This window comes from Diabrotica undecimpunctata, chromosome 1 (genome assembly GCF_040954645.1).
Source record: "Diabrotica undecimpunctata isolate CICGRU chromosome 1, icDiaUnde3, whole genome shotgun sequence".
In the NCBI taxonomy this organism is placed as follows: Eukaryota; Metazoa; Arthropoda; class Insecta; order Coleoptera; family Chrysomelidae; genus Diabrotica; species Diabrotica undecimpunctata.
Window position 1 is genome coordinate 160,834,307 of NC_092803.1, and position 22,731 is coordinate 160,857,037.

Consider the following 22,731-nt stretch of genomic DNA (forward strand, 5'->3'; position numbering starts at 1 on the left):
CATTTTTGTGAGAATTTGATTAATGTTTGAAAATGGGGATAATCGGTTTAAAGTGGGTAACGTTTCGAACTAACACATTTAGATCCATTTTAACAGTAATTTTCAAACATCAACAACTTTCAAAAAAATATAATAAACTACGAGGTACAATTTTAGAATAAACCACGAAAAATTATATAACAATAACATATTTTTCGTAAATAGTTAACGTCACTCTTCAATTTTTACAACTTTTAAATTATTAATTACCTGTTCACACATAATTCGATCTGTATACCTTGTAGTCCGTATGTTTTTTGATTTGTTAGATTTTAGAAAGTTTACATTTATTTAAAATTTATAATTTAATTTTAATCAGTAAATAACTTATTTATCTACAAGTAACTTCCGGAAATATGTCCTATAATGATTTCCTATTATTTCATAAATTTATGAAAATTATTTGTGAGCGTGGGATATACATAAATAAAGTAAATATAGAAATAAAGTAAAATTATTACATGAATACATAAATTAATTAAAAATATAATTTGAAAACCACTAAGGGTATGTCGTTTCAATCTTTGGTTTTATTGTGGCTTCATGGGGTTCTTGCCAAGCTGCAGACGCTAGATGATTTTTTAGTTGTGTGCCATATTTTTATGAGTAATTTGAATTTTGGTTTAACAGTTTGTGTTTAAAGATTATGAGCCATAAAAGAATTAGCCTCATATCAAGATAAATTTATAATTATGCGGAGAAATTTTCATACATAATGATGAGAAGGAATGTTTCCAAGTTATTTACATTGTACTCGACTCTGACCTCCATAGTTAAATTCCATAACCCCATACTGTATTTTATGATTGACTAAAAAAACTAAGATTTTGTTGTAAAGTGATCTTTTATATATTAACTAGTAGAATTTAGGCAGAAGAACCATCGGAAGAAGACGAATTTCATGGCTCAAGAACCTGAGAGAATGGTTTGTAAGCAGCTCAAAACAACTTTCTAGAGCTACTGCCTCAAAAATTAAAATAGCTATAATGATTGCCAACCTCCGTAGCGGAGATGGCACCTAAAGAAGAAGAATAAGTAGAATCTACTAAGGTTAAAATCCAATTTCACTTTCTTGAATATTTGCTTCTTCTACGTTAACCTACCATCGACATAAAAGTTATGTGGGCTTTCGCTTATTTGCTTCAATTCTACACCTTTTTAGCCAACTTTTTATTTTGTTAAGGTTAGCCTTATTTAGTTTGAAAGCCGTGTTTTAATTTGGATGTGAAGCTAGACTTGCGGTATCGTCTGCACACGTTACTTTAGTAAAGTTATTGTACGCAGGGAGGTCAATTGTATAAATGCAATCAATTTAAATAGGGCTTAAAAACAAGAAAATATTTGAGGGAAGAACTTTTTTAACTTTATAGAGCTGTCTGATGTATCTGACTTTATCAAAAGCTTGTCAAAAAAATATTAACTAGATGCAGAATAAGTTGGCGAATATTGCTGTTTATGCACCATCAACTAACCCGTTGTGGGGGGATTCCCTTCTCCTCGTTCCTTGAGCCCTTGTCAGGGCGTGCTGATACCTACACTAAATATTATTAGTTTACTGTCTCTATTGGCTGCAATTCTGTGTCATATGGACGGCTTCATGTAGATATTTTTCACCACAGTCTTCATTTGGTCTGTTCATCGTGTTGGTGATCTATTGGTCTTCGGACTTTTAACTGTAGTGTTATCAATAGTTCCCGTTCTTCTAGGTATGTGGCCGAAGTAAATTAGGTATGTTCGGTATAGTAGTATATTAGGTAAGTCCGAATTTTTCACCTATCCGGAATAGCCGTTCCGTGATTGTAATTATTTCGACTTCATTCGATGCTAGTATAAGTGTGTGATCTGTGTATCGCAGGTTGCTGATTTTTCTGCCTCCCACAGTGATTTCTTCATTCCATTCGTCTAGTACTATTCTCATGAAATATTCAGAATATATGTTGTATATTAATGGTGATAGAATGTAGCTGTGAGAGGGGATTAGTAAACGTGAAATAATTCAAAAACAAATATTTCTGAAATAGATCCTAACATATTCAAGAGGATTAAAGTAAAAATCTTAAATGGGTGCTCATAAGTGGACTAAGAAAACCGAAGAAATAGTGGACCGAGATAAGATGGTGCGCTGACGTGCCTCCGTTTTAATATGGCCCTTGAAAAAAGAGATGCAGAACTAAACAAACAAGGTACAATTTTTAATAATAAATCTACTCAAATAGATCTGCATACGCAGATGACATGAGCCTTATTGCACGTACATATGGACTTAAAATTTCAAAGGGGATGTGCGCTCCACTTTCTCGAGGCAACTAGGTGAAGAAGTGGTGTACATTAGAATGCCACAAAGATCGGTGTTCTCAACTGGCATCAAGCTTTACAGAGTAGGACCAAATGAAAGTATTAGCTTGGGAAGCTCGAAGCTCAATTCGGTTTGTATGTAGCACTACGGATGATGATGATTAATACAATATTCAAGAGAATTTATAAAGCAACTAAAGAACTTAAAATAGATAACATTTTTAAAAATATAAAAAAACAGATGGCTATCAAAAATAAGTATCTACTATCAAAAAAAATTGTGATGTAGAAAATAAGGGATCAAAAAATACAAAATCAACATTTTTAAAGAAAACAATAAAATAAAGAAACAAGAAAATAAAAATAACATGAAAATAAACATCTGCTGCAGCATCAAAGTTGCCTATTTCACACGGCCTTGCCTTGGTATTCGGTCTACTTATCTGCAGCTTGTTTTATTTATTTCTGTTAAACGAATTGCTCTAGTGATTGCTTCGTAGAAGGTATTATCGAATGCTCCCTTAATCAAAAAATGCAACATCACTTTTTGGTTTTCCAGAACGTACTCTACTGTCTCTGATGTATCGGACTTTTAACCAATACACCATTTCTATTATGTCTATAAAGCAGTTTTTAGATACAGTCTTTAGTACAAATGACATTAGCCGTAGGGACATCAACCGTAGGGACATCGCTTTTTCCTGTTTAATTGTACCAGGTTTGGGTATAAACACCAACCTTATTAGCCTCCATGCTTTTGGGGAGTACTTCGTGACTAGATATAACAAAATCATTACATGCTTAAAAAAAGTACCGTGATTTAGGGATAAAAATAAAATAACTGACCACGCCGTTATAACAAATGATACGAAATATAGGATAAGAAAGTTTGCCGAACGTGGTGACTAACAGAGAAAAACTGCGGAAAGATAAAATTCATGAAAATAGATGTAATGAGGCGAAAACCCTTAAAAATGTTTAGCAACAATACACAATCAAGAAGAAAGAGATAACTAAAAAGTTTACACCAGAATAATACAGGACAAAAAATATATAGCGTGTCTTGACGATTTTTTTTTAAGTATAACGAAGAAAAGAAAGTATTTATGAAATCCTGCCAAAAAAAAAATGCTATCATACTGATTTCTCGAAGGAATATAATTAAAAATGAAAAAATAATGGGTAAGAAGACGAAAAACATAAAATGAAATTAACCTATATAAATCAGACACGTACAATGAATAGAAAACCATACGCCTTCAAAACACGTTCTATAATCAACAGACAGGCAGACGAAAGAAGGACCGAAAACATTCAGATTGGAGGAGTCAGAACGTCAACGAACTCCAAAAAATCCACAGAAAAACAATGAAATAATTCCTTGGACAGTGAAATGCATATATTCCTACATATTAACATAGATAACTCCGCCTGCAGTTTTGTTGGGTGGATCGAGTAGCTCGACAAAACTGTTGAAGGTCCCAAGCCCGGATAAAGGAGGAGGAGGTCCACAGCCAGGTTGGTACCCTACTGATAGACTTTAAAACCATACAGCCCATAGAAACAGGATTATGCCCACGGAACGGATAAAGATCTATGATAGACTATATTCTGTCGAATAGAGAGTTACAACCCTCTCAAATCTTGGATGTAAGAGCACTAACATCAGCAGAAATAGGAAGCGATCATAAATTAGTATTGTGTAAAATCGGAATGAAAACACATATGTGATAACAAAACACCAGAATACAACACAAAAATATAAAAGTCGAAAGCTTACGAATAACCGAAAAAAGCAGAAATACATATATCACAGAAAGTAATGGAGTTGAAGAAAGCTGGGTAAAAATTAAGCCTAATATCTTAGCCTCGGCCAAGGAAGTCCTTGGTGAAAGTAATATAAATAAAAATAAATCGTTCCCAAGGCGAAGAACTGTTTTTGTACAGAAGTGAAGGAAAAATGTAAAAAAAAGAAAAAAGCTTACCTGAAATACATGTCAACCACAACACAAGAACACTTGTAAGAAAAAGAAAAAATGATCACTGGGAACGTTTTTCGAAAGAAATGGAACATGATTTTTACGGACTGCAAAAGGAAATATGGCGCTTCATAAGAGGTCAAAGAACGGAGGTAAAGGAACTAATAGAACCAAAACACATACAAAAAGATACTTGTCAACGATCGAAAGAGAAGTGAAGACATTAGAAGAAAATGTAACGTCACTGTATAAATAAATTTATACAAAATAGAAAAAAAGAATGGAATAACTACATAAACCGAATGGGGGAAACCCGTATCGCCAAAATAGCAAGAGATAAGTCACCAATCGGCAGAAGAAGTATCGGACGACCGCGCAAAAGATAGAGTGAAGATCTTCTGCAGATGCTAAAGCTGCAGAATCCTAATTTGGTCCCATTGAAACCTATTTTTTACAGAGTCCGCTGGTCATTAAATTTACTGGAGACTCAAAATAGTCACGAATTTATGAGTTATTTGCTGGGGTACCTCTTTTTGTCTAACGTTAATCTTATTCTCACGAGTCGAGACAAAATACTGCCAGGCATGACAGGTATCCATGACTGGGTACCCGTGACTTAAATTTTCCATATTTCAATAGGCCTATGGTGTATTGCTTGTGTAACACTTTTCCCTTGTACTATGCATACATGAGCAGGATAAAGTTGTATATATTATTATATACTCAAATAACGTTCCCTAGTAGCAATTGGGACACTCCGTGTTGAGGTTGAGAATTTCTTGCCCCAGTATGCTCTGTGGGGTAAACTGACAAGCTCGAAGTCAAAGTCTTATACCGGCCCGACTGAAGAACTCTTCTGTATATTATGTCATTAAGGTATACAACAAACATAGTGACATACGTTATACAGCTTCAGTTCAATGTATAATCAGTTTCGAGTTTGGTCCTAAAGTTTTATCCAATAAAAAATTTTAAAATATACTTAAATCGAAACTTGCTATAATTTTATTAGAATAATTTAATAATTATTATTAAATAATTCTCTAAAAATAATTTTCTTTTAATTTTTTAAATTTTGTATGTATAAACACATTTCAGTGTAATTTGGGAATAATTGTTGTTGTTATAATATCTGATAATAATTTTCACCAACCGTACTACAAAATAGGTCTAATATATACTTTCGGTAATCCATCACTCGTTATCCCATACTTAGTACTTCATTACTTTTTACTTTATAATTATATAAGTCATGTTTGCAATTAGTTTGAGTGAACTGTCAAATAACTGTCAAAGTTAAACTTGGTAATTAAAAGTTCTCCTATTAATTTTTAATAATTGTGTGTATATTAAACAGTATTTAATAATTATATTACAATTAATTAGTATTCAAGATTCCCATTGATGTAGCCAACGAGTAAACATTACCTTGCGATGTGATAATTCGAATTATTTTGTGTGTTATGGAAACAGCAATTATTATTGGACTATAATATTATTATATCCAACTGAAGGAAAACTGCAGATACAGGTAACTGTTATATTCCTATTATTTTATCCACAGTGTCCTAATAGGACGACTGTTGCAATACTAAAAATTAAGTGAAGTGTTTTTGGTATCCAGGAACACTCACAAAAATGAACTCAAATCAAAACCTCACAACTCCACAAGTCCTCCCCACAAAATCATATGTCGCTGCTACTTTATCCAAACCTCCACCTCCTACTTTCCCACGTCAGAAGCAAGCCATTTTAATGCACGCTATTCCAAATACTGTTTTATTTGACTATGTTAAAGCTATAGGGGACATTGTTATCCCAAAAAACATTACCTTTGCATCACGTATTCCAAATAACCGCATCTGTATTTATCTTTCCTCGCCTACAGTTGTCGATAACCTTCTAAAAACACATCAAAATATCTCTATCAACTCTACAGTAGTTCCCATCAGAAGACTTATCACCCCAGCTAAACGCCTTCTTATATCTAACGTATCTCCTTCAATTCCACATTCCATAATTGAGAAAGCCCTTAAAGATATTGGATTACAGCTGGTCTCTCCTGTGTCATTTGTGAAATGTGGTGCACTCGGAGAAGGTTATGCACACATAATGAGCTTCCGAAGAGTAACGTATATTATCCCCGATAAAGAGAACTTTTCAATAGATAGAAACTTCGTTATTACATACGAAAACACACCTTATAGAATATTTATTTCTACGGATAAATTGCATTGTTTTTTATGTAAAGAGGTCGGACATACCGCTGACTCATGTACCAATAATCCAACTACTTTTTCTCAAACTGAACTACCCCATCTAGAGCCCTCTACATCTGAAATTACTGATATAATTTCTGACGTAAACACTCCTGTTCAATCAGACCTAACTAATTTAAATTTCACAAAAACCCACACTGAAATAGATACTGAAACTATAGACCCATCAATTACACCCACACAAGGACAAAAAAGAGCTATATCAACAGACAGCAATTCTGATATTCCTTCTCTATTATCTTCAGCAAGTACACCCGAACCAGCGTCTAACCAAATGCTTCCTCCGTTATCCACAAAAACAAACACTATCTCCAAACCTCACAAGAAAAAAGCAAAAACTACAAAATCAGAGGAACATAATCTTACAGCTAGTTCACTACAATCCGTAGCGGCCATTTACAAAAATAATCCATCTGGTCTAACTTTGACCGAGACTCAGTTTATTGCTTTCCTAGAAAATACACATGGTAATCCTAGTCCACTTAATGAAGCTTTTGTTTTTACGTCAAATATTGAAGGACTATTACAAGACATAACAGTTGTCCATTCAGAAACTAAGGAAAGATCCCTTAAAAATCGACTTACGAGACTTCAAAAGAAAATCAAAAGACAGCTAAACCCAGATGACTCTGATAATATCAGCGTCTCATCTGAACTCCTAACCGATGATGAAACCAAAACCCTTATCTCCCAACAGCCAGAACAACCATCTCAGTTGCCCCTTACCCCTTCAACTCAAGATTCACCTTCAATTTAATCCAATGGAACTGCGATGGGTTCTTTCCCCGTATTGAAAGAATCCAACAACTAGTGACAGAAAAACAACCCGATATCATATGTCTACAAGAAACGAACTCAAAAATATCTAAGCTTCCCACACTAAAAAAGTTCGAAGGATATCATTATATCAACACTAATTGTGACAGAGCCAGTGGTGGGACATCTATTTTTATTTCAAGTGAAATATTTTCATTCCATCTTCTCATCACCACCGAACTCGAGGCTATCGCCGTAACTACTTGGTGTCCTAATAAACTTACGATATGCAGTGTTTACATTCCTCCTAACTACCCCCTTAAAGAAATTGAAATTCTAAATCTTATATATCAGCTCCCCGTTCCGTATATTCTAGTAGGTGACTTCAATGCTCATAACTTTATGTGGGGGTCAAACCATACTAATGGCAAAGGTAAAACTATAGAAAACGTTATCAATTGCACAGGCTCCTGTCTACTAAATACAGGCTCTAATACGCATCTGAACTTTTCCTCTGGCACATTTTCGGCGATAGATCTTAGTTTTAGCGACCCAAAAACATATACTTCACTAACTTGGAAAACTTCCGATGATCTATATGACAGCAACCACTTTCCAATATTTGTATCATCTGATATCTACAACCATGAACAAACTATAACCAGAAACTTCTGGCGGCTAAAAAATGCCGACTGGATAGACTATACTTTACAAACAGATAACACCTTACCTTCTCTATCCCTATCCGACAATATTAACAATAATCTATTATTAATCACAGATTCCATACTTAAAGCTGCAAATTTGCACATAGGCAAAAATAGTATTTCCCATAAAAGAAAGGCAGTACCTTGGTGGAATACATCTTGCCAAACTGCAACAGAACAACAAAAATTAGCTCTTAAAAATAACCGTAAAAACAAAAATCTGGAGAATCTTATTGAACTAAAGGAAACCAGAGCCAAAGCCCGATTTATTATAAAACAAAGTAAAAAATCATCTTGGAGAGAATATGTATCCTCTATTAATTCAAGCACCAATCCGGCGGACCTCTGGAAAAAGATTAGGCAAATCCAAGGAAACAACACCAACCTCAAAATCTCTAGTATTGCTGTAAATAACACTACAATCACTGACAATCAAGAAATCAGTGAAACCCTAGCAACGCACTTCGACACTAAATTCAAAAGTAAAATAGATGCCTCCTTACGAAAACCATTACCTAACGCCCTCACCCGAAACAATAATGGACATCACACATCTTAATTCTCCCTTTCTTTTTGAAGAACTAGTATCAGTTATTCAAACTTGTAAAAACAATGCCGCTGGTCCTGACGACATTCCTTACATATTAATCAAAAAGCTCTCAAACTGTAGCCTACTCAAAATACTTGAGATGTATAATTTAATCTGGTCATCTAACCAATTTCCCAATCAATGGCAAACCTCTATCGTAATACCTATTAAAAAGCCTAACCTAGAACGTTCCTTGGCCAACTCTTATAGACCTATATCACTAACTTGTACGATGTGCAAAATATTCGAAAAAATGATTAATAAAAGACTCCTATGGTTCATTGAAAAACATAAGATATTTGCTAGTGAACAGTCAGGATTTCGTCAGAACCGTTCAACCCAAGACAACCTTGTAATCCTCCAAACTCATATATCAGAGGCCTTAAACAAAAGACAAGAAGTCGTAGCTGCCATATTTGATATTGAAGGTGCTTTTGACACTATAAGTAGGCAATGTATATTAAACAATATATTTAACTTCATACGAAATTTTCTATCTTCTAGATCGTTCAGAGTCTCTGTCAACGGTATTTTATCTTCTACTTATACTCAAACTGATGGCGTACCTCAGGGATCGGTACTAAGTCCTACACTTTTTAATCTAGCAATAAGTGATTTATGCTCTCACCTCATTTCCCCTATTAAACATATCATGTATGCTGATGACCTAGTAATTTACTGTCATGGACAAAACTCTTCTACCACCTCGAAGCTTATTCAAACTGCTGTTGACACACTTTTAAAAAAAACTAGTGACATGGGGTTATCTTTATCCAATGTAAAATTTAAAATTATAAACTTTAGTAGACGTCCCCCTTCTCCATCTCCACTTATTTTGATCAACAATGTCCCTCTTCCTGTTGTTAAACAATGCAAAATTCTCGGATTAACGTTTGACTCACGACTAACTTGGAAGCAACATATATTTGCAATAAAAAGAGAAACGAGCATAAGATTAAACATAATAAAAACTCTATCACATCATTATTGGGGATCTGACGAAAACTCACTTCTTAAAATATACAGATCACTAATACGCTCCAAGCTAGATTATGGTTGTCACATATATATATCCGCCTCCAAAACATATATTAACCTTCTAAACTCAATTCACAACACAGCCCTTCGTCTTTGTATTGGCGCTTTTCGATCTAGTCCTGTAGATAATCTTTATTGCGAAGCTAACGAACCTCCTCTTTGTATAAGACGAAAATAACTGCTGCTCTTTTATGCAGCATCGGTATCAGCTAACCCCTCTAATCCAGTGCATCCCTTATTTGTAATGTCCACGTATAATTTACACAATACCAATTTCTTACCACCAATAAAACCTATTCCACTAATTTTAGCACAGACACTTAATGATATCTCTCTTACACATACCCTTCCTCTTTATCTCCCTCCATCTCCTCCTTGGATCATGTCCACGCCCAAATTTAACACCTCGCTCACCAACTTCGATAAAAATAAACATCCGAAAGAGATCATTATAAATGCATTTAAAGACATTATAGATACAAATAAATACGACCTAATATTATACACGGATGCCTCAAAAAATGACACAGGAGTAGGCTGCTCTGTTACAACCTCTCATTCACTAATTAAGTCATCACTTATACCAGCCATCAGCAGCGTTCATACTGGCGAATTATTTAGTATATTGCAAGCTTTTAACCATATATCTCCACCTAATAAGCAGGTTGCCATATGCACAGACTCTTCAGCATCAATCTATTCTATCATAAATATATTTACTGATCATCCAATCGTCCAAAAGATCCTAGACTCTTACCAAATTATCTTGTCCCAAAACATAACAGTTACCATAATCTGGCTGCCATCTCATATTGGTATAGAAGGCAATGAAACTGCAGATCACTATGCTAAACTTGCTACAGCATCACCTGAAATCACCGATAAAATTCAAATTTGTAAGGACCTAAAATCATATATTAAAAGAAGAACCAGACTCCTTTGGCAGCAGCATTGGAACTCTAACCGTTCGATCTTACACGAAATACAACCGTCAATAACCAGTCAGCCTACATTTGACTATTCAGCCCTCTCAAGACGAGATCTCATTGTGATAAGACGACTTCGGATAGGACATTCAAAACTCACACACAGCTACCTAATGTCCTCTAGCATCCGTCCCTCCTGTCAAATCTGCCAATCATATTTGACAATCATATTCTCACTGAATGCCATCAACATTTGGCCAGAAGATTACAATACAAACTCAAAAGTGAAGTACGAGATATCCTAAACAACCCTGACCAAATAAAAGCTGTGCTACAATTCCTTAGAGATGAACACTTATATCAAAACATATAATTAGATTTTAATTTAGACATTGTGTAACATATTATTATCATTCCGTATTATTGTAACATATTCTTAATGTAACACTTAATGTTTGTGTAATGAAAATTCATGTTATAGTACCTGTGTAAGTGGCCATAGTAGCCGAGCACGTTAAAGTTGAAATAAAAAAAAAAAAATTAGTTTGAGTTTTTTTACGGACACTGATTTTTTTAATTATCGTTAATTATTTTTAATATGTATCATATTTTTCTCTTTATAGAATATTTGCGTCATAATTTAATACACGTTAATACCCACGTCTACCAATTTGCGCTTATCACAGCTTTGTTTTTTTATCATTAAAAATATCTCTACATCTACGCACTGAAACTTTGAAACACGTGCAATTTCGTTCTTCTTTTGGAACCAAATTAGATTTCTGAGAGAGGAGCTGTCTATCTAACGTAGTGACGTTGTTGGGTTTTATTTTTTGAACGAAGTTTTCGATAAAGTGGCGTTGCGGCAGGAGGAGAGTTTTCATATTAAGGTACAGAAAAATACAACCGTAGATAAATGGAATATACTGAGATGTTGTAAGAAAATTTTATTATTCAAAAAAATTAATATAAATCTAAAATTTAAGCCACTTAAGGACTTATATTGATATATGATAACATTACTTCTTCCTTATTTTTCTTTTCGTGATTGATTCTGCTTTCGCATGTATACATTTTTCACGTAAGTTATCATCAAGTTTAACTATTTCATTCTTTAATTCTTTTTATGATAATCTTTTTTGAATGGACTTTTCTATTTTTGGTGTTCTAGTCGTTGTTTTTTTTTTACCAAAAATTACCAACTAGGACATTTGTTGTTAATTTTTAAGATCTTTTTTGTACTTTCATAACTTCATCATGTTATTTCTATTATATTTTTATTTTTTTTTTAACAAAACTCCTATACTGGCTTTATATTACTTTTTCTTAATAGTAAAATGTTGATGCGAGCTTTACGGAAGTGGCGCCACGATGCGGCATCACGGAAGTAGTTTCACCAAATAGCAGTCTTCACATCGATCCCCATTCTACATCAATTCTTTTCTAGTCAAGCTATATTTATTCTAAACAGGTTTAAATTAAAATCTGCATAAAAAAATATTTAACAAAATACAGAAGTAAAAAAATTAAAAGAATATCTGTCAATAAATGATTTAGTAAAAAAACGAATAATAAAAGATCGATATTATAATAATATTTTATCACCTGTTTAAATTTTTATTTAAGACCCTTCTCGTTTTAAAATAATTTTAGAAAAATACAATGTTGGATTTTTTCAATTATCAATTCTACTGTTAGTAGCACTTTTTTATTTAGTTTATTGTCTCAACTACAAGATTATTGACACTGGCTCAATTTTGTTACTGTACATTTTACATTACATAAGGTATAATTTACAATCGAGAGAATATGTAAAAGAGAAAATAATAAAAGAGAAAACACTAAATTTTGTAATACAAGTTCATTTTCTGAAGGAAATCTAGTACATTCTGAGTTCTAGTTGACCGAGGATCACATTTGTAAGACCTTGTATAGAATATTTTTTTTTGTTCTTGCTTGTATTTGACACACTGTGTAAGAGTATGTTGAACGGTTAATGATTCATTACCTACACTTTTTAAAAACAGGTGATTTCTCCAAACACATCAGGTGTCTATGTGTTAGCCGTGTGTGACCAATTCTTACGCTAGGCGCACACACATCGAATTTGGACGGTCGATAAAAGTTCGATCGAACAAATTCCTTTGGTGGCGCGAAGAAATAATGTGAGCGTGCACACACATCGATCGCCAAACGGCACGACATCGATGTCGTGTGGCGATCGATGAATGTTACTGTATGGACGGCTGCCTCAACATACGTAGCTCTCCTCAACACACGTAGCTCTGTCTTCTTCTTCGCGTGCCATATCAGAATTATCCGATGTTGGCGATCACCATTGCGAGGCTTCTCGATCTTCTGCAATATGGAATAATTGTCCTGCATTTGCTATCTGTGTCCATTCACGAATGTTTTTTAACCAAGAAACTTGTTTTCTTCCTACACCTCTACGGCCCTCTATTTTACCTTTAAGGATCAGTTGTAATATTTTATATCGACTTCCCCTTACTATATGTCCCAGATAAGACATTTTTTGATGTTTAACGGTCTTTAGCAGTTCTCTATCTTTGTTGACGCTCCTTACTACTTCTTCATTACTTTTCTTTGCTGTCCAAGGTACCTTCATTCGTCATAGACGAATGTCTATGAACCCACATTTTCAATGCTTCAATTTTGTTCATGATCGATACTTTTAGCGTCCTCACTTCTGCACTATACAAAAGTACGGACAAACATAACAATAATTAACCATTCTTTGTCTTAGTTCTAAACTGAGATGATTATTGCAAAGAAATGACTTTATTTTCGTAAAAGTAGTTTTAGTCATTGCTATTCTACGTTTTATTTCTATGTCTGGATCTAGTTGGTCCGTTATTACAGTTCCCAAATATGTCATTTTGTGGACTTTCTCAACTTGGACTTCGTTTAATTAAAGCTTTGCATCGGGATGTGGGTCACTACTAAACACTAAAAATTTGGTTTTATTTGAGTTTATTTTTATGCCCATTTCCTCTCCTACCTCGTGAATACGATCAAGTAGACTTGGAAACCTTCAATATTATCTGAAAGAATTAGTGTATCGTCTGCATATCTAATCACATTAAGTAGTTACGATAGCAGTTAAATTCCAGTACAAATTTTTAATAACACGAATATCCTTGTCATCTATTCCGATATTTTTCAGTATTTGCATTAATTTTACATGCTGTACTTTATTGAATGCCTTTTCGAAGTCCACGAAATATGCAAATACATCTTTTCTTTGGTCACGGCATTTTTGTAATACGATGTTAAGCGCAAAAAGTGCCTCCCTGGTTCCCATAGCATTTCTAAAACCAAATTGGGTATCTTCAAGATCTTTTTCGCATTTGCGTCTAATTCTGTTGTGAAGTATTCTTAGAAAAATTTTAAGAGTGTGGCTCATTAGGCTAATTAATCAATATTCTGAGCATTTTCTCGCATTGTGTTTTTTAGGTATTGCGACAAAGATGGATTTGAGCCAATCTGTGGGAATCACTCCGGTGTTATATATTGAATTAAAAAGTCTTACTACTACGTTTATGGTATCATCCTCTATTAGTTTCAGTAACTCAGTTGGTGTATCATCTGGACAACAAGATTTTCTTATTTTAGCATTATGTATAGCGTGTTCTAACTCGCATTTCATAATTTCTGGGCCGTCAGTACAGTTTTGGTAGAATTCGTCAATATTTTTCCTGTTATCTTCAAACAACTCTGATATATACAGCTGTCATTCTTTTCTTATTTCGTGCTCATTTACAATCATTTTGTTATTATTGTCAACGAGTACAGAGGGAACTCGTTTTTTAAATATGTTACTCATTTCTTTTAGTTTTTTGTGCATAATAAATAAGTCGTGTTTAGATATTACATCCTCCATTTCGTCGCACCTTTCTCTCATCCATTTTTCTTTGGCTAATTTGATCTCCTTTTTTATTCTTCTCTGCAGATGTCCATATTCTGTTTCATTAGATTTTATCAGTTAACGTTGTTCCATTAATTTCAAGATGTCATCTGTCATCCATTTATTTTTCTTGATTAAGTTTTTTCTATAATCATTGTTTGTGGAGATTTCGTTAACTTGGTTTTTAAATTCACTCCATACTTCTTCTGGATCTTCTTGTTGTTTTCCGATGGTTTTTATTCTATTGTTAAATTCTTTTTTAATGTTATGTTTTATGTTTATATCGTCAAAGTTTAGTACATAGGTTTTTGGTTTTTGTCGCTGAATTCGTTTTAACCTTAGGTTAATATCTGCTAGAAGTGGTTGATGATCAGATCCAATACTTGCCCCAGGAAATGTAGTGACTTTTTTGACGGCATTTCGGAAACGCTCCTTTACAAGTATAAAGTGTATTTGATTTCTTGAGGACTCAGAGTTATTGCCATCATCAATAGGGGGTTTCCCAAGTGTATAGTCGTCGTTTGGGTAGTTTATACCAGGTGTTTGCAATGATCATATCGTTTTCTTTACAAAATTCATACAATCTCTGTCCTCGATCGTTAGGTTGTCCTCCTAGACCATAAGGACCTACAGTTTGACCTCGTCGGCCTTCCCCAATTTCTGCATTGAAGTCGCCTATAATATATAAAATTTCGTGTTTATTAAGTTCCTGTAAGATGTCTTGCATCTGATCATACAAGTTCTTGATTTTATCGTCATATTTTCTATCTGCAGTCGGGGCATAGATTTGAAGTATGTTAATTTTAAATGGTTAAGTATTTATTTGGAGTAATATTATTCTATTTAAAACTTGTACGAAATTGGTCACATATTTACTCAGTTTTGATGTTACTAATATATCTACACCATTTTTGTGATGCGGGTCTTCTGTGCTGTTACCGGAATAATATGGAATAATATAATGCACTTCCGTTCTTTTTACATGGTCCTGACTCTGGCCATCTCATTTCGCTGATTCCTAATAGGTCTATTTTCATTCTTTTTATTTCTTGAATTGCGTTGTCAAGTTTCCCAGCCACAAATAGACTTCTAACATTCCATGTGCACATTCTAAAATTAGATTTCTTTATTTTTAGAATTTCTTTACGAGGTTTTTGCATGTTTACGACCTGAGAGGCCTCGTGGTATAAATATGTTTCTCCTCTCCTGCCGAATCTTGCCCTCCGCTTTCCATGATTAGTAACGGTTTACAACTGCAGTGTCAATTCTATGGTGATGTTCCTGGGGGTGTTCTGTAGCTCTGTATTGCTACGCAGTTCTGTGTTGTTCATTGTGATTTTGTGTACTTCACCTAACAAACCCTTGTGGATTAACAAACGTCATCGAATTAATGTCGTGTAGTGTGCGTGTAAAGCATCATCGATAAAAGTTCGAACGAACTTTTATCGACCGTCCAAATTCGATGTGTGTGCGCCTAGCCTTAGCCTGCGAAGGATTAATTTAAATCTTCTACTTAAGTTAGGTAGCTGAAAGGTTTTGAAGGTAGGTTCTATTTTGAGTAATTTCGAGGTTCAATTCCTCCAGTGGTTTTGCCAGGACGTTTTGATTTTGAACCTAAAAAGTAGTTTTGGATCTGATACTAGTTAAACAGATTTGATGTCTGATTTGGTTGTAATTGCTTCTTTTGCAGCAGTATTAGCAGTCTCATTACCTGAAATGCCAACGTGTGAAGAAATCCAGATTAATGTTATGTTTGTTTCAAAAGAAGTGAGACAGTTTGTTGCTTTAAGTATGGCATGATCTAATGGATCTTCGTAATATATATTTATAATCAAGTCAGAATGATCGCCAAGGTTCGGAACGGACAGGTACCCTAAGAGCTCTTGTTAACGACAATGGTCAACGGGTCGATTTTGAAACCGTTCCGTTGGCCGTTGCTCAGTGTCTTTCAGGTTCGTATGAATGTTTGTTCACGCAACGGCAATCAATCCGTTGGTTAACTTTTCACCGTCTACGTAGCCAGGGCCCCTCGGCAAAACGTTCGTCGAACCGGTGCAGTGAACCATTTTAGTTTATGCAAGTGTGTTGACGGCGTTGGACGAGCATCCGTTGTTTCAATAAATTTCTTTCTTTGTTGCGAATAAAATATACATTTTGATATGGAGATTTCTTGGCCCATTCGGGAGTAATTGAAGAGTTTTGTTTTAACATGTATTGCGTGCACTTGTTTCTTTAAAACTGACGATATTTCGGAGATTCTATACTGTCAACGGACGCATATCCCTTGAAATTTATGAACCGTCGACACGGGTACCCGTTTAGCATCGGCATGTTACCCATTGAAAAGAACGTTCGTTAACAAGAGCCCTAAGAAGAAGAATCAAGTCCATGGATGACATCAAATCTGTACATATTACAGTGTTCTTGGATTTAGTTTGACTGCATAAGCCATTTACTGCTTGTAGGATGGCGTACAGCTCTCCTGCGTATTAGTCATATTAAAATGCGAAAAAAAATGTTTGGTCAAACATTTTAAGTTGAATTTTCTTATATTAATATTTTGGAAGAGACTTCTAAACCAGCACATATGTAATGTAAACATAGAAAGGAAATAAAGAAGAAAAAAATAAGGGGTAGTTAGCCTAGAAAAGAGTAATAATTATTTAAATAATTATTATATATTCCAAACTGAATAAAGAACAAATAATTCGACATAGTTAATGTATACATTTCACATTAAACAAAGAATGAAAACTCGACCCAGTTTAAGTGTATTACACGAGTCTCAAATATCAGGTCGCCACGGTTGTTTAAAAGAAAAAAATCACGTTTAAAAACATAGACCTTCGCTGGAAAATAACACCACCGCATGACCCGGTTTAATCACGGGGACTCAGTCAGTAAAAAAATAAAAAACTCGACCTTGGTACTACGATCGGAAATTGAGAATAAGGGCTCATAAAAAACGAACGAAGCGGGCCAGACGGGGGCAGTAAGAACGGGGCACCTGAGAGTGCCCCACGCGAGTAGCACGGACGATCGAGACATACGCAGCCCAGTGAGCGCGCTATTGTAACTCGACGGGGTAGTGTACCTGATGAGTGCCGGTATCTGGAGTTTCGAAAGTTCGTGATAGCGCGCGGTACTTCAACAGACTAATCCTGAATTCCAGTAGGACTGAAGGCGAATTCATTAGCTAGGGCCTAAATACGCGAAGGTAACTAAGATCTATATACTAACCCAAGGAATATATAATAATACGGATTGTCCACCCTTTAATTTCTTGCTTTGTCTCTTCTCGTCTCCCTTCGCGCCTGATCGAATCATTATTGGTTATAACTGATATTTTGTTATCTTAGTTGTAGTATACAGTCTATTTAATACATTGTAAACTCGAAATTTGGTTTTATTGTTCTTCCCGGCCGTTACAGATAGAGACTAGAAGAGTACACATTTTTCGCTTATGCAGTTCTCCGGCTTCTAAATCAAGCCCATAGACTCGACTCTTTACAGAACCTAAGACCTTCTTCTTCTTCAAGTGCCGTCTCCATCAATGGAGGTTAGCGGTTATGGTGGCAAACGTTTACCTAAGACCTAGAAATCCTTAATCCCCTTTTTCCAAAATCTCCCTACCCTCCGTAAGCCGCGAGGGCGAAACCAGTCAGCTCAGACTAGTGGGACCAGTAAGCCTTTCCCCGCTCGCAGGGATAAGTATCCCCTAAGAATTGTAGACGCATCCAAGTATTTTTAGACAGGCGTCTTTTACAATGATGACAGCAGCATTTATTAGAATGGTGACAGTAGGGTTCCCGCGAATATTATAATCGGTTCTCCAATTATTTACAGTGGATCCCCCCCATTTGTTACACATAATACATATCAGCTTTTTACGAAATATCAGTCACACTAAACAGTTAAAAAACTTAATTTACGCGAGTAGTAAAGTCTTTTTTTCCAAAATTTTTATAAAATATTCATTTAAGTTTTGTATAAATTTGATAAAAAAAATCATGCAAACCCATTAGATACTAGGGCGTTTTGGGGTCGCTGACCACTAATATCATATCGGCGACCCCAAAAACCCTCGAGCAACAAGTGTGCACTGAGTTTCTAATGAATTTACATAAAACTAAACTATTAATTAATGCCTTTCATTTAAAAATCATCATTGTTTGTTTAGTTTTTTCTTTTAAAAGTTACTTTCTATAACATTTTATTACGTCATATCTCCTTTTTTGTCATACCAATCTTTTAATATTACCTTCTGAGGTTTTTAAATACCTGTCGCTGTATTTGCAAAACATTTAATCTAATTTTCGTGTGTTCAATACAAACTTTGTTTTCGTTTTTGTGAGAAAATGAAGTTTTTGCAAAAAAAGTTTTGAACCTCCAAAGCAGTTTTCCGATTCCAAGTTTCAGGTATTTATACCCGATCGAGCTACAAGTAACTGGTTTGCGAAAACAACAAGGGCGTGCATGTGCAGTTTACACAAGAGTTTTTTGTGTACTGCTGTTAACACTTTTTTGTAAAGGATATTAAATGTCAACAGAAAATTGGTCGTTATATACATACTGGGTGCAGTCTCTCAAAAGAACACACATATATACTTTATTTGACTTTACATCTTAAACGGTGGATAAAATCATAGTATATTTATAATTACTTAATGAGTCTTTATAAGAACATCCACCGAGTCTAAATTAGCTGACCTAAACTAAGGTAGTTTTTTAATAAACAAATGATATACTTAAGTTTTTGGAGATGAAAATAGACACTGAATCTCCAAAAATCATATGAACAAGCTAACTTTCGCTGATAATGTTAATTTTGGAAACCCAAAAAAGATGCAAAAAAGTTTGTTGCACCTACCCACGGGCTTCCCCCTAAAACCCCCTAACGTAAGGGAAGAGAAACGGAAAACATCGATTGTTTAAAAATGTTAAAAAAAACAACTGAGATAATTTTAAACTAAAATGTTTATTACTACTTTTTCTATAGCATTAACCGTTCTCTCACAGAAAACCCTTTAAGCGAAGGGTGATTTTAAATGTCAGTTCGCGAAAATAAATTTTTAAAATAAAATTTGTATCAACTCAATGATAAAAATTCGATATCGTAAAAAACAAGACGACTGCTAGAAACAACAGAGATGAAAATACTCCAACTAATATCAGAGAAAAATCTGTTGGATTGGGAAAGAAGCGAAAACGTAAGAAGAGCATGCAATATAGAAAACATAAATGGATGGGTGACAAAACAGAAACAGAAGTGGAACGAGCACATAAGTAGAATGGCAGAGGATATTATAGTACGAATAGCACGAGATAAGTCAGCAAATGGACGAAGAAGTATTGGCAGACCAAGAAAAAGATGGTGCGATAATTTAAACAATTTAGGAGGCTAATATTGAAGAAGAAACAGGCTTTAAAGCCTACATACAAGAAGAAAAAACAAGAAGAAGAAGAAGTTTGATCAGAGTGTCCTATCGAAAAATATAAAAATGGGTTTATTTTTATTAATTAATTTATTAATTTTAATATATTAAAGTAATTTTTATTTAGTAAAATTTATATTGGGTGGTTCTGAGAATCGGTCGTAATATATTTTTTATACCCCTGGGTGATACTGATCAACCCCAACATTTATTTTTTTGGAGAAAGTTTGATTTTTATTTTTTTTTATGATGTGGCATTAAACAATGCAACTTTAAATTTTTACCTTTCTATCACTTACCCTACTAATGTTTGAATAACCTATAGTAATTTATTCATTTTAACCCTGGTCCATAACAGATCGATTATCACTAGATCAGTTATCCCAGCCAGGCGGCGTTATCTAACTGCCCCACGAACTACCTGGGCCAATTAACCCCAAGTACCTGCTGCTCCATCGCCGAGAAAGTTGGAGATTAAGTCTTAATGACCGGAAATTCCAAATTTGATTATAGCTGAAAGTAAGAATATTTTCAGTTATTCACTTCAGTTGCAAGTATTACGGTATAGTTTATGGCGAATCCAATGACTATGTTTAGTCAAAGGGGAGAACTTTTATTAATAATTAATAAATATAAATATTTAAAGGCCCATGTCTCCAAATATGGAAAAGTTAGATGGCGATGCATAAAAAAAGGGTGTCAACAAAAAGTGTACACAAAGGAAGGTGATGAAAATTACGTTATTCTTGAAAAAGCATCGGTGGAGCATAACCATGCTCCAGATATCCTAAAGACCTTTAAAGATTGTCCACAAGGAATTGAGGAAGGAAAATTTCAGCAATTTACCGCTGACGACGAAAGACATTTCTTGCGTTCGAAGAAATATCTATGATGCAAGACCAAAATCCACACCATCATTGCCCAAGTCACAGGAAGTAGTTCTATAAGTGTTAGTGAACTTAAATTTAGAAACAAATACAGGTGAAAACTTTTTATTATCTACGAAAAATAATTCCGCAATTTTTATTTGTTTTACAAATCTTTACTTTTTGTGTAATGTAGATTCTTTGTATGTAGATGGAACTTTTCAATACTGTTCTAAATATTTTTGTTAGATGTTTACTATACATGGCTACAAAAATGGTTTTTATGTTCCTCTAGTATTTTGTTTGTTAACAAATAAATCACAGCAATCGTACAAAAGTACTTTTGATACATTAATAACAATATGTACAGATTTGAATTTAAATTTCAAACCAAAGCGAATAATTTCTGATTTTGAAATAGCAATTCAAAATGCAGCCAAGTTAGTGTGGCCCGACATTATTATTTTTTGTTTCAAATTTCATTTAACACAAAATTGGTACCGAAAAATTCAAAATTTAGGTTTGACCTCGGGTTATAAAAACCAAACTGTTATTGGAAAATATTTAAAATTGTTTTTCGGCATTCCTTATTTAGATCCAAATGATGTTGGTGACTTTTTTTCTAATGAACTTTTTAATATTATGCAAGAAGATGACAGAGTTTTGCAATTTTGTGATTACCTAGTTGATAATTATTTAACGGAAGATTCAACATTTTCACCTTACATGTGGGCTTCAAATTCACCATCTCTTATATTTTCTACAAACGCATGTGAATAATTTCACTCGAAATTTAACGAATGTTTTTATAAATCACATCCTGACATATTTAAATTTACAGAGATTTTGTTAAATTTTCAAGCAGAAGTATATGTGAAAATTAGAACTGCACATAGATTCGAAAAAAACTTGATAAAACGGCAAAAAGAAAAGTTGATTTTATTGAAAATAGGCTAAATGAATATTACATTAATCAAAACATTACTAAATTAGACGTTATTGACGATTGTTATTGTTTAACTGTAGTTTTTGTTATTGTATATAAGTCAATGTAGATTTACAAATAAACTTTATTCGATTATATTGTTATAGTTTCATTATTTAATGATTTAAAATTTTCGCTCGTGCTTTGAGAATTGGGTTCCTTTTTGAATACAATAAAGTAAAATAAAAACTATATATGTTCACAAAAATATTATCTAAATACCTGGGTAGCGTGGGGCAGTTCGTAGTCGCTTTTAATCCTACTATAAAAGTGAACCCATTAAAATCTAGGTAGCATGGGGCAGTTCGTAGTCGCCCCTATCAGTGCCACTTCTGACCCAGTAAACAGCACGGAGTAGGGATGAGAATAAAGCTTCTCTCTTGTCCTCCTCACACAATAGGCCTTCTCTCAATCAGAAAACTCTAAACAGTTTGCGGCCATTTTTGTTGTTTATGCATCGAGCGTCGTAGTGACGTTTACAGTTACCATTTTATCTTTTGAGTGTAACTCCCAAGTAAATTTATTATTAATATGCTTGGCCAAGATTATTCAGTATGTTTTTCCAGACATAGATCACTAGTTCAAAACCCATAATTGCACGAGCAACAATATTGACTGCAAAATATGAAGATGCTGATAATATGAATGTAACTATTCTGAATTTTGTGACCATGGAAATTCAAAAACTCTGAAATTGTCTAGACTGCTACTTAACAATTTACAATTAAAAGTAATATCAGTCATTATGCTGCGTAATATTAATCAACCTCGACTGTGCTTTGGAACGAGACTGATTGTGAAAAGGCTAATGAATAATGTCATTGAGGAACTATCATCAAGGGAAAACTCAAATGAGGCGATCTCTCGATCATGCGTATACCGATGATTCCAACGAACGTAGCATTTGCTTTT